The sequence below is a fragment of the Miniopterus schreibersii genome (assembly GCF_964146895.1).
Source record: "Miniopterus schreibersii genome assembly, chromosome: 10".
NCBI lineage: Eukaryota > Metazoa > Chordata > Mammalia > Chiroptera > Miniopteridae > Miniopterus > Miniopterus schreibersii.
Genome location: NC_138110.1, coordinates 10858371 through 10875371, shown reverse-complemented (window position 1 = coordinate 10875371; position 17001 = coordinate 10858371). Strand labels below are relative to the sequence as shown.

The 17001-nt window shown below is 43.4% G+C and overlaps 1 long non-coding RNA gene across 3 annotated transcripts; it reads right to left on the bottom strand.

The window, feature by feature from the left end:
* Nucleotides 1-4546: 4546 nt before the first annotated feature.
* Nucleotides 4547-16933, bottom strand: LOC308563274. Of its 3 annotated transcripts, XR_013999767.1 has the most exons (4): nt 16876-16933; nt 15352-15644; nt 11529-11609; nt 4547-6941 (listed from the first exon to the last, which is right to left on the bottom strand). It is a non-coding gene; the product is annotated as an uncharacterized lncRNA (long non-coding RNA). The 3 variants fall into 3 exon arrangements; XR_013999768.1 differs by lacking the exon at nt 11529-11609; XR_013999769.1 differs by lacking the exons at nt 11529-11609; nt 16876-16933 and adding an exon at nt 16137-16221.
* Between the last annotated feature and the right edge of the window lie 68 nt (nt 16934-17001).

Sequence of the window (17001 nt, the reverse complement as noted above, 5' to 3'; positions counted from 1 at the left end):
TCAGTGAGGGTTAGGGGAGTGTGTGGAGAAGGGGGTTGACAGGGTGAGATCCGTGTCCTCAAAGCTCACTCTGGCTACAGGGTGGAGACAGACCTGAGCAGGCGCAAGGAGCAGTCAGGTGGCTATGGAGGTGTTCCGGGGAGCTCATGGTTGTATGGACAGTGGTGAGGGGCCTAGGGAGGCAGGTGGGGGTGTGGGGAGTGACAGTGGAGAGAAGTGGGTGGATTTAAGGTATTCAGAAGGTATAAATGGCAGGGCTCACCCAGGTCCCATGTAGGGATGCTTGGGGTTCTAGAAGATGGTGGAACCATCACCTGGCCAGTGAGCCCTGGAAGAAGGCCAGGTAGGTGGGGGAAGGGGCCTCAGCATCCAGGTGTGGATCTAGAAGAGGCCTGGGTGGTTCTGTGAGTCATCTGCACAGGTCCTGTGCCAGGAGCTCCAGCAACAGGCCTGGAGGAGGGAGCCTCTGCAGAGGAGACAGAAGCAGCCTCCAGGGGGCGGAGGGGAGCCCCCCAAGCTGATGGTGGAGCCAAGGCAGAGGCCTCAGGGCGGTGGTGACCAGGCTGACTCTGAGATGCTGGCTCCTGCAGGGCTCCCTCTGCATCTTGAGTCCTTCCCTTTGATCTGGATGAAAACTTAAAACACCCCGGGGCTTTCAAGGAGAGGGAGGTGGCTTCTTAGAGCCAGGGAGAGTCTTTCACAGGGAAAATGCAAATTGCCCTTTGGAGGCTCAGCTCCTGAGAAAGGTTCAAATACAGAGGCCCCTGGGTTTTCAAAGGTACTCGGTTCCCGAAGACGGTTCGAGTTCTGAAAAGTTGGAAAACCGAGGGGTCCACAGCCCACAGCCAGGCTTCAGGATCTGGCCTCAGCGAATGGCGCGGGACATGCTCGACTTCGGAGGCGGGATCGAGAACCGAAGCGCTTCCTTTGGGGACCCAGCGATGGTGACCCGAAAAGTTTGGCAGCAGAGATGGGCGAATCCCCCGTATCCCTGTATTGCAGCTCAAGGCTATTTTTACCTCTGAGAGTCCTTGCAGCTTGGAAACTTCGTGCACCCAGAGCTTTTGGTGGCTAAATAAAGCTGAGGAAAGAACAGAAAACCTGAGAAAGGACAAAAGAGCCACTGAATTTCCCAGCGCCCGACAGCAACCGCCGCTGGGGCCTCGGTCCCCTTCCCGCCATGTCCCCCCTGTGCGGGCACATCCTGGGCTCCCAGAAAGTGTGCACACACTTGAAGAGCTGCTGGCTCCACTGATGTTTCCCTCTTTCCAGGTTTAACCCATTGGAATTCAGAATTATTCAAAGTGGGTATACATTTGGGGGACACCCTGTGTATATGTAGACAGGGAATTCAATGTTACCTTGCTTGAAAGATATAATTTTTAATCTTGCTTTTTGTACTTAATATTTTATCATAAGCCTATCCCTAAATAATTGCAAATGTTATTTTAAATTCTTCCTCCATGTCTCCTCCCCCTTTTCTATTTTCTGGAAAATGTCTTCATTTTGCCCTCTCATTTACCTGGCACATAAATAAATCCTGAGCTAGCTGCTGGGCAACTGACAGTATTCACTGCAAAGGGATACGGTCTGTGTGCAATAAAATAAAGAAGAGAAAAAAATGTTGGGAAGACAAATCTCACACGTGTCCGGTCCCCAGCCTGTGTATCCCAGGGGCCATGATCTCTGAGAGGCTGAGCACTTGCGCTGCTTTGGCAGATGCTCTGGGAGGGAGGAACGACCTGCTTTCCCGCCGCCCACTCCTCTGGGCCGAATGCTCCAAACAGCTGCTCCCCGGGCAGTGGGTCATCAGGGCTCACTGCTGACAGCAGAAAAAGCCAAGCCTAGCCAATCTCAACAGAACAGACTTAGTTGAAAGGATGTTAGCTAGCACACCCCACCACCGGGAAGGCTGGAGACCCAGCTTGACACAAAGAGCCACTCAGTCAAAATTAGTCATTAACCCTGACAGTGCCCTCACCCCAGGGAACCAACCGGCTGGGAACCAACAGACCTAATCCTGTCCCTTGGGAGATCCCAGTTTAGCAAAGTCAGGTGCTAGAGTGAGTGGCGAGGCTCAGGTGTTGTGCTGAGTGCATGTCAAACAGCTTGTCCTGGAGGGTTGGGCAGGTGCCTGAGACTGGGACACTTGACAGCGTCCTGAAGGACAAGAATGGATCAGTGTAGACCAAAGTGCGGAGAGCCCTCTGGGCAGAGGGAATTGCTGGTGGTGGCAAGCATCCTGCCCTCTTGCTCCGACCTGAGTGCCCAGAGCCTAGCACACTGTCTGGAATAGTACGTGTTTAATAATAGGAGTCAGATGGATGAATGAGCTAATTTCAAAACCACCTTACATTTTAAAACAAAGTCACATCTCTGTTCAAACTCTCCCCATCTGGCTTGACCCTGATAGGATTGTCAGATTTAGCAAATAATTTACTATAAGTATGTGTTACGCAATATTTGGGACATACTTGTACTAAACTGGTATTAGTTGTTCATCCGAAATTCAGCTTTAACTGGGAGTCCTGTACTGTATCTGGCAGCGCTACACCCAGAGCAGCAGCCCTTGGATAGGCCCCACCTAACCTGCACTTTTCCCCTTTTCCCTCCCAACAGCCCCCCTCCCCAAGCTTCCTGATCCTTGCTCACTGGCCCTGTAGCAAGAAAGTTGAGAGGATTTCTTCTAGGAGCCTCACAGGTTCTGCAGAATGTTTGGGTCAACAGGCTGCAGAGTTGTTTCTTTCCCTGTCTTCACAGTGACAACTTTTAGGTCCTCAAGCACCATTGCATGTGGAATCTTGCAAAGGCAGTTCTGTGGGGGTTTTTTTTGTTTGTGTGTTGTTTTTTTAAAGAAATTTGACGTGTACCCAGTGCTTCAGAAACCTGCTTATATTAGAAGCTCTATTCCTTCCCACCTATAGTAGCTCATTGAATCATTTGACTGTAGGTTACTTTTTCCTAGTTGCTAATGATGGTATAAGCTTGATGTTTACTCCGCAGTGGCTACCACACAAATCAAGAAATAGGATGTAGTGTTTCTCTCTGCCTGTTCCAATCAGTGCCCCACCCCTTGAGGGAACTACTATCTTCACTCTTAACATCATCAACTAATATGCTTTTCTCAGAACTTCACAGAAATGAAGTCATGTGGCATGTAAAAGTAAAGAATAATACAGTTATCATTTCTTCCTTGGTTATCCTTATGGTATCCAAACTAAATACCCTTGATTGTAAAGACAATTTTTGCCTTCCACAGGCAGAAAGAGCTCACTCAATGCCCTCTTCCCCATTTTAATTTTTCAACTACCAAAGAAGTTTTTTCCTCTCTCTTTGTGTATTTATATGATTCTTTTCATCTTACTTTCTCTGTTACATTTGGTGTGTGTCTCCCTTCCTTTCTCTGTCTCTTTATCTATGTTTCTGCTTCACTCTTTCCTTTCTCTCCCAAACTGTTTTGCATCTTGTGCCTTATTGTGAAAGGGGTCTATGCCTGGTTATAATTTCTTTCCTTCTGCAATGTCCAAAGCCGTGAGTGTATTGCATAGCACACGGTGCCCCGGGCAGCGCCCCTGTGGATTTCCTGAGGCAGCAGGATAGTAATTACCAAGCCTGCTGCCTGGGAGCAAGATATTCCTTCCCTTTCGCTGAAGTCACTTGAAGGTCAAGAGAATCGAAAAAACCAAAACCTGCGATCCAGTGAGTGTTGTTCCCATAAACAATGAAAATAACTTCCTCAAATCCTTGTTACTGGAACCAGAAGAGCAGTGGGTTTTTAAAAATATATTTTTAGTAGGTAGCATGGAAAATCTGAAAACTCAGAGCAAAGTTTCTCCCGTGAAATACAACCAGTATCAGTTGATCTGATTTATCATCCCGAGCATTTGCTTGAATGTGCTTTCTATTTTATTACTGACTTACTTTAAAAGAAAGAAAAAGTTAGGCCTCCGTGGGGGGGAAGTTATCTTGGTGTCAAGAGAAAGGATTCCCGCGCCAGTCGCAGTCAGCCCCGCGCACCCTCGCGGGGACTCCCCCGCGTCTCCCTCCGTGTCCAGCGGGCTCCACACAACCCCGCGCACACGGACACCTGAGGCCGCGCCCCAGAAATGCATATTGGTCCCCATATTCGAGGACATGCGATCGCATCCAGCCAGGAGAGTTATGAGAAAAATAACCATGTCCTCACGCCGCAAACTGAATTAACTGCAGCCCGTGGCATTTGGGGCTGAAACATGTAACAAAAGCCCTGGGCTCAGAACTTTCCTCTTGGAAAGAGCTGAAACTTAACTGGTTGTTTTAGTCCCATTTTCACATCTGCTGAAGGAAAAGTCTCATGGGTTGAGGCTGTCATGGCCAGGCTTGTTTCATCAGCTCGATGCCACAGTGCTTGTGCAGAGGAGAGACCCTGCCCCTCTGTCCATGGAAACTCTTGATAGATCTGCACATAGAGATGAGAGGAAAGGAGCAGCCAGAGGCAGAGACGGCTGCGGGGATTTTTAAGATTAGATAGAACTACGAGAGATTCACTCTGCACTCAAGTAGGGTTATAGATACAGACATAGCTTTATATTTATACATTACATATATATTCAACTGGCAAATATCAGAATTTTAAAAATATTTACACACTCTGGAGAAATATGTATTAGAAATATGAGCATAAACTTAATGGGTCCACAAAGTCTCATTCGAAGTATACTAGAAAAATACCTTGATAAACATAAAATATCAAGTAAAGGAACTACTGACATTTAATCATTGCATGCAATAAATTTTTACAATTTATTCAGAGTATGTGTTTCTATATTATAAGGTATTTGTGTGTGAGTGTGTGTTTTTGTCTGTTTTTTTTTCCTGCCTGTTTTTTTCAATGGAAAAAAAAAAGAAAGATTTAAATAAATAGAAAAAAGAGACCAATACAGCAAGACTGTCTTTCTGATATTCTATAATCAACACTAGGACTTGATGTGACCATGGTCGAGTATGATTTGGTAGCACAGAGTGTGATGATTTGGATGATTCTGGCACTTGCACCTTACGGAAACACTTCTGAGGAATACTCACTCGACTCAACTGGAATGCAAATTGAGGTTGCTCTCTGCTAGAAGTTTCCACTGCTTCCAATCTGGTGTGGATGCAGATAGAAGCCATAAACTTGCTTAGGCACTCTGACTCTCCCACACAAGGTTTTAGATAAATGAGGCATTGCAAATTTCTGAAAATCTGCTGCAAAGGCCGGAAAAAAGGCAAAGAGTCATATTCACAGTTAAGAAGGAACACTGAGCTTTCAAATATGATTTTCTTTGATGAATGGAGAGTCATATTCCATTGCCTTAAAAACTTGAAGCAGTTTTTTCAAAATACAAACAAAAGAAAGTAAAGATACACAATGAAGAAACACCACCAGGAGGCTCAGAGATAACTTACAGTTTCTTTATACAAAACTATTAAAAATTATGGGTAATATGAATGTTTATATAGACAAAAATGCTAGAATAAGGGAAAGAGAAATATTCAGACAATTTCCTGACTGTTGAATCAAGTTTCTATCAAGAGTATTTTTATCTCCCATATTATTTGTTTTAAATGTTCCAAGGCAAAATAGGATACAAACATTTCAAGGTGTTCTACACTTCCCCTTTAAATCAATTAATCACATGCAGAGTTTAAAGGTATATTTTACTATCTGTTCCTGGGCCGAGAGCTAGAAGAATAAATCATGGTTCTGGACTCACGTGTTCAAGACCGTTAGCCCCTGCGCCCTTCTGCACACCGGCCTAACCTCAGTTTCCTCTCCTGAACTCCAGATCAACCAGCAAAGAAACGGAGGAGGAGTCTGCAGCCCTTCGTTAGGCCTCGTTTCGTTTGCCGTTCTGGGGCTGCCCAGACAGCTCGGTGGTGATGGCAGCAGTGAAGAAGTCACGTTGGCCACTTCAAGACTTTTGTTGTTGCCAGACTTTGGGTGAGGCATCTGCTGTTTGGTGCTCTCAGCGCTTCCAGAGGCTCTGTGGGGCTTGACAACAATCCCTGAGGCACTAAAGCACTTCACACGCAACAGGGATAAGAAAACCCTTTGGCTGCCATGTGATGGCTGCATCTTTCCGCTTTGGCCTTGTTCCAACACCTGCTGTGTATTCCAAGATCGAAATACTTTGCTGTCACTGCAGATTTGCATCTCAAACAAAGGCCTGTTTTGGGGGTGACAGAATTATACTATTCTCCTCCTAAAGCCCGGTCCTGACTTCATTACAGCATGTCCACTAGAGCCTAAAATTCTAACTGAGGGGTCACTCTGGTAGCCCCGGAGGCTCATCTTCCTGAGGTTTCTCATTTGGAAATGCTTGGGCCTCGTCCTATAGCAGGGGGGTTGAGAGGATTTCTTCTAGGAGCCTCACAGGTTGTGTGGGATGTCCCGGTGTCAGCAGGCTGCACAATTGTCCCTTTCCCTTTCTTTCGTTGACATTGACATCATTAGGCCCTCGTAGCACCACTGCAATGCAGAGTCTTGCAAAGGCAATGCTGTTGTGTTAGTTGTGGGCTGGCATTTTCCCCCGTCTGGGTATCAAAGGGACCTATGAGTAAATCAGAAGCCCCTTCCAATGTCTGTTCCATTTACAAGTGATTCAAAATTTCAAAAACTGTAAGATATATCTTCTCACTGCACAGCCTGCGCCGTGATTGGCCCAATCAGTTTCTGGGGTAAAAAGAAATAATAAGTCAGGCGGGAAAGGGAGGAGCAGCTGTTGCTGCTACAAATGAATGTATGCTATGGAGAAAATAAAATTGAGGAACATGATGAGAGCTCCTGAGAACTGTCAAAATTTGTTTTGGTCCAACCAAGGGGTCAGGTGAGGCTTAGGATGAGGGTCTTGTGCCAAGGCCTTCAGGGTTCCACTTCTGCTCTGCTCTGAGTGCTGAGCTGGTCAGTTCTGAAACCAGTTCTAGAAGAAAAAAAAAACAGTAACACAAGAACATCAGAAAAAATAAAAGATTCCAGTTCTATATCCATCCCCTACACTGCCAGACAGAGGAAAATGTCTGTAAAGCCTTCTATCAGGAGTGTCCTATATATAGCGCTTACCTGGTCCTTTTAACTGGGAGCAACTTAGGGCAACTGTGAGCACATGGCTAAGAGTAGATTCCACATTGAGTCATTAGATGATAGCCAGCGACACACTCCCCATTACATCTCATTCCCAGTGCCTTCCTTATAATCGATGTCTTAATAGTATCCCCTTGATCCATTCTATGGATAAAGATCTGCCCCCTTCTCTACCTGAAATACTCTAAGTCAATATACAGGCAATCATCCAACCTTTTCTCCTTTGTGCCGATGCTTGTCAGATACACACACACACACACACACACACACACACACACACACACGATCAACTTCTGTGGCTCAGAGGCTTTTTATTTAGAAGTGTGATGAAATGCATTTCTCTATTTTATGTGTTTACTTGAGGTGCCTAAAAACCTATCACACAGAGTGGAGACTATTAGGGTTAGATATATTAGGTTTAAACCTAGGGCTAAGGATAGAGTTACGAGTAGGATTAGGTCTAGAGTTAGGTTTAGGATTAGAATTAGTTTTAATGGTTAAGGTTAAACTTAGAGCTAGGGTTAGGTTTAGAGTTAGGGATAGGGTTAGTTATAGGGTTAAGTTTAGGACTAGTGCTAGGGCTAGTGTTAGAGCTAGTTTTAGGGTTAGGGTTAGTGGCAGAGATATGGATGGCTAGGGCTAGGGCTAGGGCCAGGGTTATATTTAAGGCTAGTGTTACGGTTAGTGTTAATTTTAGGGCTTGCTCTAGGTTTACATTCAGGATTATGGTTAGGGCCAGTTACAGAGTTATTGCTAGGACTAGTGCTAGAGCTAGGTTCTGGGTTAAGGTTAGGGATTGGATTAGGGCTAGGGCTAGGGCTGAGGTTAGGGTTAGGTTTAGGAATAGGTTTAGGACTAGGGCAAGGGCTAGGTTTAGGGTTGAGTTAAAGATAGTGTTAGGGATAGAAATGGGGATAGGGTTAGGGTTAGGAATAAGGTTTGGGCTAGGTTTAGGGTTAGGATTAGCTTTAGTGTTAGAGTAGGTTTAGGGTTATGCTTAAGGTTAAGTTTATGATCTGCTTTAGGGTTAAGGCCAGGTCTAGGTTTAGGGTTAGGTTTAGGTTTATTTGTAGAGTTAGGGTTAGGGCTAGGGTTAGCTTTTAGTTTAGGAATAGGTTTAGGGCTAGGGATAGAATTAGGGTTAGGGCTATGTTTAGGGTTATTTTTTGGCCTATGGGTAGTTTTAGTGCTAAAGCTAGAGTTAGGGTTAAGGTATGGTTTAGGGTTAGTTAGGGCTAGGGTTATTGTTAGGATTAGGTTAAGGGTCTAGGGCTAGTGTTAGGGTTAGGACAAAAAGTGTAGAGTTAGAACTAGGCTTATGTTTAGGTTTGATCTATGTCTAGAGTTAGAGTCATTTTTAGGGTTAGGGTTAAGGAAAGGGTTAGGGTTAGGCTTAGGTTTAAATTTAGGCTTAGAATTATAGTCAGTTTAATGTTTGGGTAAGGTTTAGAATTAGGGTTAGGTATAGGATTGGGCTTAGGGCTAGTGCTAGGTCTAGTGTTAGGTTTAAGCTTAGGTTTAAGGTTAAAGCTAGAGTAAGGGTTAGGTTTATGCTTAGGTTTAAGGTTAAGGTTAGGGCTATGGTTAGGATCAGGGTTAGGTTTAAGGCTATGGCTTTGGTTAAGATAAAGTTTAAGTCTAGGTCTAGGTTTAGGGTTAGAATTATGGTGAGCTTTAGGGTTAAGTTCAGGGCAAGGTTTAGGGTTAGGGTTATAGCTTTAGGTACAGGGTTAGGTTTAGGGCTAGTACTACAGTTAGCATTAGGTTTAGGGATAGCAATTGGTCTGGGTTACTGTAAGGAACAAATTTGAGGCAAGGGTTAGGGCTAGGATTAGGACTAGGGTTTGTGCCTAGGAATAGGCCTAGTGTTAAAATAAGGTTTAGGGAAAGTGTTAGGGCTAGGGCTATGGTTAGGCTTAAGGTTTTAGTATTAAAGCTAGAGTTAGGGCTAGGTTTACAGTTAGGGCTATTAATAGGGCTAGGATTAGGGTTGGGTTAGTATTAGGGCTTGGTTTAAAGCTATGGCTAGGGTTAGGGTTAGGTTTCGGGTTATGGTTAGGGCTTAGTCTATGGTTAGGGAAAAAATTATGCTAGTGCTAGGTTTAGGGTTAGGTTTAAGAACATGTTTAGGTCTGGGGCAAGTGTCACGTTTAGAGTTAGGGTTAGGGATATGATTAGGGCTAGGGCTAGGGTAAGGGTTAGAATGAGGATTAGGATTTGGGTTAAGAGTAGGTTTAGGTTAGGGTTAGGATTGGGTCTAGGGTTAATGTAAGGTTAGGTCTAGGTCTAGGGTTAGGGTTAGGGTTAGCTTTAGAATTAGGGTTAGAGTTAGTCTAGGGTTAGGTTTCCAGTTAGGGCTAGGTTTAGTTATAGTGTTGGCTTAGAACCAGTGCTAGGACTAGTGTCAGGATTAGGGTTATGTTTATGGTTAGGGCTATTGGTAGGGCTAGGATTAGGTTTCAGTTAGGTTTAGGCCTTGGTTTAGAGCTATAGCTAGGGCTGGGGTTAGGGTTAAAGTTATGGTTAGGGCTTGGTCTATGGTTAGCGTTAGTTTTGGTTAGGGAAAAAGTTATAGTTAGCGCTATGTTTGGGCTTAGGTTTAAGAATAGGGTTAGGGCTGGGGCAAGTGCTATATTTAGGTTACGAGTTAGGGATATGATTGAGGCTATGGCTAGGGTTAGGTTTAGGGTTAGAGTTAGGGCTAGGGTTAGGGTTAGGATTAGGATTTGGGTTAAGGGTACATTTAGGTTAGGGTCAGGGTTAAGGTTAGGATTCGTTTTAGGGATATGGGAAGGTATAGGTTTACAGTTAAGTTTAGGTTTTAAGATTTAGGGCTAGTGTTAGGGTTAGGGCTAGGGTTCAGGCTAGGGCTAGACTTAGCTTAAATGTTAAAGTAGTTTTAAGGTTAGGGGTAATGTTAGGGTGAGGGTTAGGGTTGGGTGTAGGACTAGGTCTAGGGTTAAGGTTAGGATTAAGGGTAGGCCTAGGGTTAGCATTAGTGTGGTTACAATTTGGTTTAGGATAAAGACCAAATCTAGGTTTAGGGTTAAGTTTAGGTATAGAGGTAGGGCTAGGTTTAGGGCTCAGGTTACATTTAGGGTTAGGGATACGGCTAGGTTTGGCTTTAAGATTAGGGATAGGGTTAAGGATAGGGCTATGGCTACAGTTAGGTTTAGGCTTAGGTTTTGGTTTAGGGTTAAATTTAGGTCTAGGGCTTGGGTTAGTGTTAGGGTTAGAGTTATTGTTGGGGGTAGGATTAGTTTTAGAGCTAGTGTTAGTGATAGCGTGAAGTTTAGTCGGGGCTATGTTTAGGGTTAGGGTTGAACCTGGGACCCTAAAACATGCACTGGACTCCAGAGGCTCATACAAGCTGCCCACCAGAGAGAGCTGTGTGCAGCTCTCTGAACAAGGCCAGAGTGCCCAATGGGCCACGATGAGAGAGGAATGAGGCTGCTGGAAACAAGGAAGCTGGCTTATCTCAGGCAATGGGAGCACCTCCCTTATCAAGGTCACTGATGACTCTAAGTGAAGAGCGCCCCACTTTGCTGGCCTGTGGGGCACACACTGTACTTCTCCCTGCACACTCTGGGTTTTGACCGTGGAGGTAAAAGTGTCCAAATTCTGTTTGCTTTTTTTATTATCAGACACAAAAATATTTGACTTAAATTCAACCAACAATAAATAAAAGGAGTGTCTAGAAAAAGATAAGGATATATTGTATTCTTAAATAATCACTTTCAATGGATAAGAAAATATATGGACTTGGAATTAATCTAAAGAAGCACACAATGCAATAAACAGATGATGTATCACAGAACTGTACACTTGAAACCTATATAATTTTATTAACCAATGTCACCCCAATAAATTTAAGTTTAAGAAAGAATCAATAAAAGCAACTTGAAGAGTTAACCTAAAGAATAAAATTTTTAAAAAGTTTCCGTACTACAACTCGAGGTTTTAAAATTCTATATTTATTATGAGAAAGACAGATACTCTCTTATATTTCTGCCGTTGTCCCCGAATGACTTAGTAAGATTTTGGGCAGTACAGAAAGCAGAATTGTGGAATTTTCCATATTAAGGTGTTACATTTTATACATATATATTCTCCTAGGTAACAGTTATCAGTATTCTAATACTTTGGTAGCACTGTTGATGAACTATCATCAACCTGAGTTCGCTCTCTGCTGACAGGACAAGTATGAATAGGCAAGAGAATGGCTGTGAAGACACAGGCGACTTCATTTTGAAAAGTAGGCTCCATTTTGGAGCTAATTGGCCAGCTTAACTGCTGAGTGAATGAGCTAGGACACTTGACCCCCTCCCTTCCCCTGCGTGGACTGGAACGTATAAGACATTTCGGGCTAGTCTCAGAATTTCCATTTCTCCTTCCTCTGAGACAAGCATGCTTCGATGTTACCTACCTCTTAGCTCACCCTAGTGCTAGGGCCTCTTGGTCTCCCCCTGGCCACACACACACTCCTTTCTAGCACATAAGTCCATCTCTAAGGGGGAATAAAAGAAAGTGATCTTGAAGGTGAAAGCTGTAATGACCTGAATATCCTGTGGCTGCCCAGGACCTTGTTTCTGTATGTAAGTTTTTCATTAAACTCTCTAAACCAACAAGCTGGACTTTTCTGCTTCATTCTTCAGCTTATGGGCTCCTTTGGCATTTGGGGGCTGCTTTGCATACACAGCCTTTTCACAGAATAATGGCTGTTGGACTTAGCAAGGTGAAGGTCATTGGTGACTTGGCAAGAGTGGTTTCAGTGGAGTGCTGTGTGTGAGAGGCTGATTAGAGTGGATTCAACATATCAAAAATAATAATAAATGGGGCCACTTTAAAATGGAGCCAGAGCCGCCATCCCAGAGGAACTGCCTTGCATGTCTTATGCCTCAAACCTCTGGAACGTTAAAACCGGGCAAAATAATCTTTGGAGGGGGCCTAAAGCAACCTTGTGCCCCAAAGAATTGTTTGCAAAGATAACAAGAAAGCAGATAGTATGACTGTGGAACTGACAACTATTGAACTGAAAATTAAAAACATTATTTAGAATTAACATCACTACATTATCTGCACCAGTAGAAATGCCTTCCTTCTATTGATGTAATTGTTCCCCTTCCCTTTTTCATAAATATCCATTGCCTGTGCCCCCAAACTGGAACGCCATTTGGGCTTCTGCCTGAATCGGTGCATCCCAAATAGCTACTTTTCAATCTCAAGTAAAAGCTCATTGCCCCGCATTTTGAAAGACCTTTTTAATTTTTAGGTTAACAAACAGATGCCAAAAAATGTTATGATGCAAAAGAGAGGAGGGAAAAACCTCTGAAAAGATGTCCCAAAGTAGGGGTAGGGATTTGGGGAACTGAAAGGGATGGCAACAGAAGGCAGCAGAGATGGCTCATTTAAGGTTATCGGGCAGGGTGGATGGGTACAGATGATGATAGCTGGGTAGATAAAGTGGGAGTCTGTGAGATTCTCTTCTGGTTGCTACTATTTTATCCCGATTAACTTAGCAAAGCCCCATTCTCAGAAAACATCAAACCAGAAGGCAAACCTCTCTTTTGAGGTCATGGAGTTGTAATGAACTTGCACAGGGAAATTGGGTGGGAAGGGCCTGGGAGAGACTTTTCCTAAGGTAGGAAATGCCAGGATCAATGCTGGGCAAAGGAACTGTACAACAATGGTGCCATTACGCACAGTGCACAATTCAGGAGAAGCGGCATTACCATTTAGTTTTAACTTTATTTGTTCCTAGGTTAAGTCTCACAATTACCATTATCTTACTTAGTTCTTGCTTCCTACAAATATGAAGACCTTCTTTAGCTCTTAGTGTTAAATCTGCCAAGCTGACCAGCTAAAGTACTGTACTGAATAATCTAAGGCCCATTTATAATTAGGAGCCTATCCATCTCACTACCTTAAAATGCTACACAAAAACTCATCGGTTCACAAATATTAATTGCAATACATTGAAACCTCAAGACATTTAATTAGAAGAAACTAAAGTTGTCAGGATGTACTGTATCTGGCAATCACAACCCTTTAAGTAGCAAAATTGTACAGGTCATGGAATGCCATTAGACTACTGGTCTCAAAGGGAAGCCTGTCAAACACCCCAACCCATTAAGTCAAGAGAATTGATCATACAGACTGTTATATTTCCTCTGAGTTTGGATTTGTGCCTAAGTCAAAAAACTTGATATGCACATCAAAAGAAAAAAACCCTGCTCAAATCCTGTAAGTTCATGTGCCCATAAGCAGTATTATGCTAAATTTATTCTGATATTTCACTCTAATTAATTCATGCATAATTTCAGCTGATTGCTAATCTCAATGACCAAAATTGGTAAGAGTAGTTCTGCCCTTAAACAGGATAACTACATAGAGTCATATTTTTGAGAAATGTGTTTATTTGCTACAGGAGCAAAGAGAGGTTAATTGTGATTCTGCTCCAAAATACAGGGTGTCCCCTAAACATGTATACATACTTTAACAGCTGATAGCTCAATTGATGTTTCTTTCTTTTCAGCCAGACTAAGCTTTGAACAAAGGAAATTTCAAACTGGAATTTTGAAAACACAGGTGAAGTAAACACTGCCTTTATAATTATTCGGAGTATGTATACATTTTTGGGGGGACACAAAAATATATACACACTTTAACAGCTGATAACCGACTTAATTTTTACTCCTTTTCATGTTTAACTGATTTGAAATAATGGGTGAAGCCAGACTAAGCTTTGAACAAAGAAAATTTATCCACTAGACTTTTTTATGGGAATACATAAAAGATAAAATTTATCGTACAAAACTGGCAACAGGTGACAAATTGGGGCACACAAATACGAAACAAAGTGATTCTTGATGTTTGCGATTCCATTGCTTCGCATTATCAGCAGTGGCTGAACCAGAACGGTCATCGGTTTGAAAACAGGTATTGACAGAAAAAATTATTCATTTCTGCAGATTCTTTTAAATGAACTGTATGTTAATAAATACTGGCTTTATAATCATTCTAAGTGTGTATACATTTTTTGGGGACACCCTCTACATAGAAACTGCTGTTTGCCACTGCAGAGGAAAAATCTATTAGCATAAAGATAAGAGAATCTAATTCTGCTGAACAACTGTTAATCATGTACCTCAGGTGTAGAGAAATTTTTTTTTTAAGTATGTCTTTACTGATTTCAGACAGAAAGAGGGAGAGAAAGATAGAAACATCAATGATGAGAGTCATTAATCGGCTGCTTCCTGCACACCCCATACTAGGGATCGAACCTGCAGCCTGGGCATGTGCCCTGACCAGTAATTAAACCGAGATCTCCTGGATCATAGGTCAATGTTCAATTGCTGAGCCATGCCGGACAGGCTGGAGAAATTTTTTTATACAGTGCCAGATTGTAAGTATTTTAGGCTTTGTTAGCCACATGGTTTCACTTGCAACTACTCAACTCTGCCATTGCAGGGCAAAAGCAACAAAAGATAATACATCTATAAATGGGTGTGGCTGTGTCCCAATGAAACTATTTATGAACACTAAAATTTGAATTTCAAATAACTTTCACATGTCATGAATACTCCTTTGATTTTTTTCAATCATTTAAAAGAATGTAAAAATCATTCTTAACTCACAGATCCAACAAAATATGGTGGCAGGCCAGGTACTGCCTGTTCTATCTGATAGACGATTTCTGGTTACTGATAATGACCATATATCCAAATTTCAGTAAAGAAAGCAAATAGAAACAACTTAGAAAATTAGGGATCAGTTTTGTTGACCCTGAGAAATATATACCTGCCAAAAAGTACCCCCCATGGTTAACTGGACTCAAATTCATAACCAGGGTCTAGCAGCCTTTTTTACAGAGACACTTCTCACGCATACCACCTTTTAGAGAAAAAACAAACAGAGTTCTCTTCCTGGCCTCTGAATCAACCCTTATAAAATAACTCCTAGGATCAAAATTTGCCCAGTAGGACTGAGACTTTCCCAGTCCAATCAGAGCTGCACAGCTATACCCTCATTTGCATCTATCCTGACCAATCAGTACAGTGCTTTTTGGACAAAACTGTGAGGATCTGGAGTACTCATTTCCATGAGAAACCAGCAATCAGGGACTGGGGTTGGGCACTCCTCTAGATAAGCCAGCTTCATCTCTGCCTCAATGGAGTGCACTTTTAGTTTCTATGGATGACATTACTTCCCAGTTAGAGTTAGAGGCTGACTCCCCAGGGCTGCTTTACCTGAGCATCTCATAGCCAAGTTCTTCCACAATTAAGCTGTTTCACGATTGAGCTGTTTTTACTGAATAAAGTCTCCTCTTTCACCACATCCTAAATTGGGGACTCCTGTTGGTGTTGAATTGTCAGTGACGGCCTTCAGTTAACAGTTTCAAGGTCCTTGTTCTGCTAACAGTAGAAGGAAGTAGTTGTTATTGCCCTTCTAGAGCGTTAGTAGACTGTCCAGGTCACTCAGCCTCTTGCTATATCTAAAAGTCATCCAGTTACAAGGCACCCAAAGACCTGGAAATACAAGGCTTCAGGAAAAACAAGGCGAAAAAACATCAGATAGATACTACAGAGCCCACAGTCTTCAGGTACAACTATCAAACAAGGGCTCTGAAAAATTCAGGTTACACCTTTTAAAAATGTACTGGTGAGGGCCCCAGTTCTAACACGGCTACCACAGTCTAGCAGGATAAACACAGTAAGACCCAGATGGGAGGTTTCCAAGCTTGGAAAAGAAAGCGTGGGTAATAAGCTATTAAATAAGATTTTAAAACACTGGCTATGGCATCTGTGGATGAAAAAGAGGCCATATACTAAACCTGACAAACTCGGGGAAGGCCTGTATAGTGGGTCTTACAAACACAGAGACCTAAAGTAACCACACAGGATGGTCTAAACAAAAGTTCCTAACTAAAAGCGGGTGGTGGCGGATAGTTACATCCTAGACCTGTAGCTTTGACAAGGTCAGAGTTTACCTGCAGTGAGCCTACCTATTATCTTTTTGCATCTAAAAAACATACCTTTGAGATGTCACAGTAACAATCTTTTAAAGACCCCTCAACAGCACAACCACGCAAAGACCACGAAGCCCTCGTTATCTTGCTGCCCTTACACCATCTGTGTGCTGCAAATGTTCACGAGCCTGTACCCACCAATGTAAAAGCAGTATGTGTCTCTCCAGTTCGCTTTTTATTCAATCGCAGAGGTTTCCCCGCTTTGCTTTCCACCACCCCCTTGCTCTACCACCAATGATTTCATGGAACCATCCTTCCTCTACCCCTTTTATTCTAATGTATAGAGTAAGCTGCAAAACTGCTATTCTCCTGAGCATTTACTTCATCCATTCATATTTTGCTTCCCCACGATTGTCAATTTGGCTCAAATAAACTCATAAAAGTTCTCTACAGGTTTGAACATTTCTCATGCTCCTGTTACTGATGACCTTCCAGCAGCCACCACGGCTGCAGACTTAGGATACTAGTCAGTCTCTCTCTCTCTCCCCCCCCGTGACGTAAGGCCAAGGACCAGCGACATTTCAGAGCCGCAGCAGCTCCAGCAGCTCCCTGTGCAATAGCCCGCCTCCTGGCTGCCCTACCCGGGAAGCCAGCTCTTCTCAGTCTCCTTCCTAGGCGCCCGCTGTCACAGGACCCCACCACCAACACCTGCCGCGAGTTAGAACCTCTTCCTCACGCCTGGACACCAACAGGAAAGAAGAGAGAAGCGCAAAGCAGGTACAAAGGAGGAAAACCAGCTTCTCGCCGCTGCGCAGACAACCACCCGCGTGCAGACGCAGCAACCAGCCTCCGGCGCACCCCGAAGACCCGGATTCCGGAGTGTCGCGGGATCTCGCTCATCTCCGCAACTTGCAGGAGTTGGGAGGTTGGG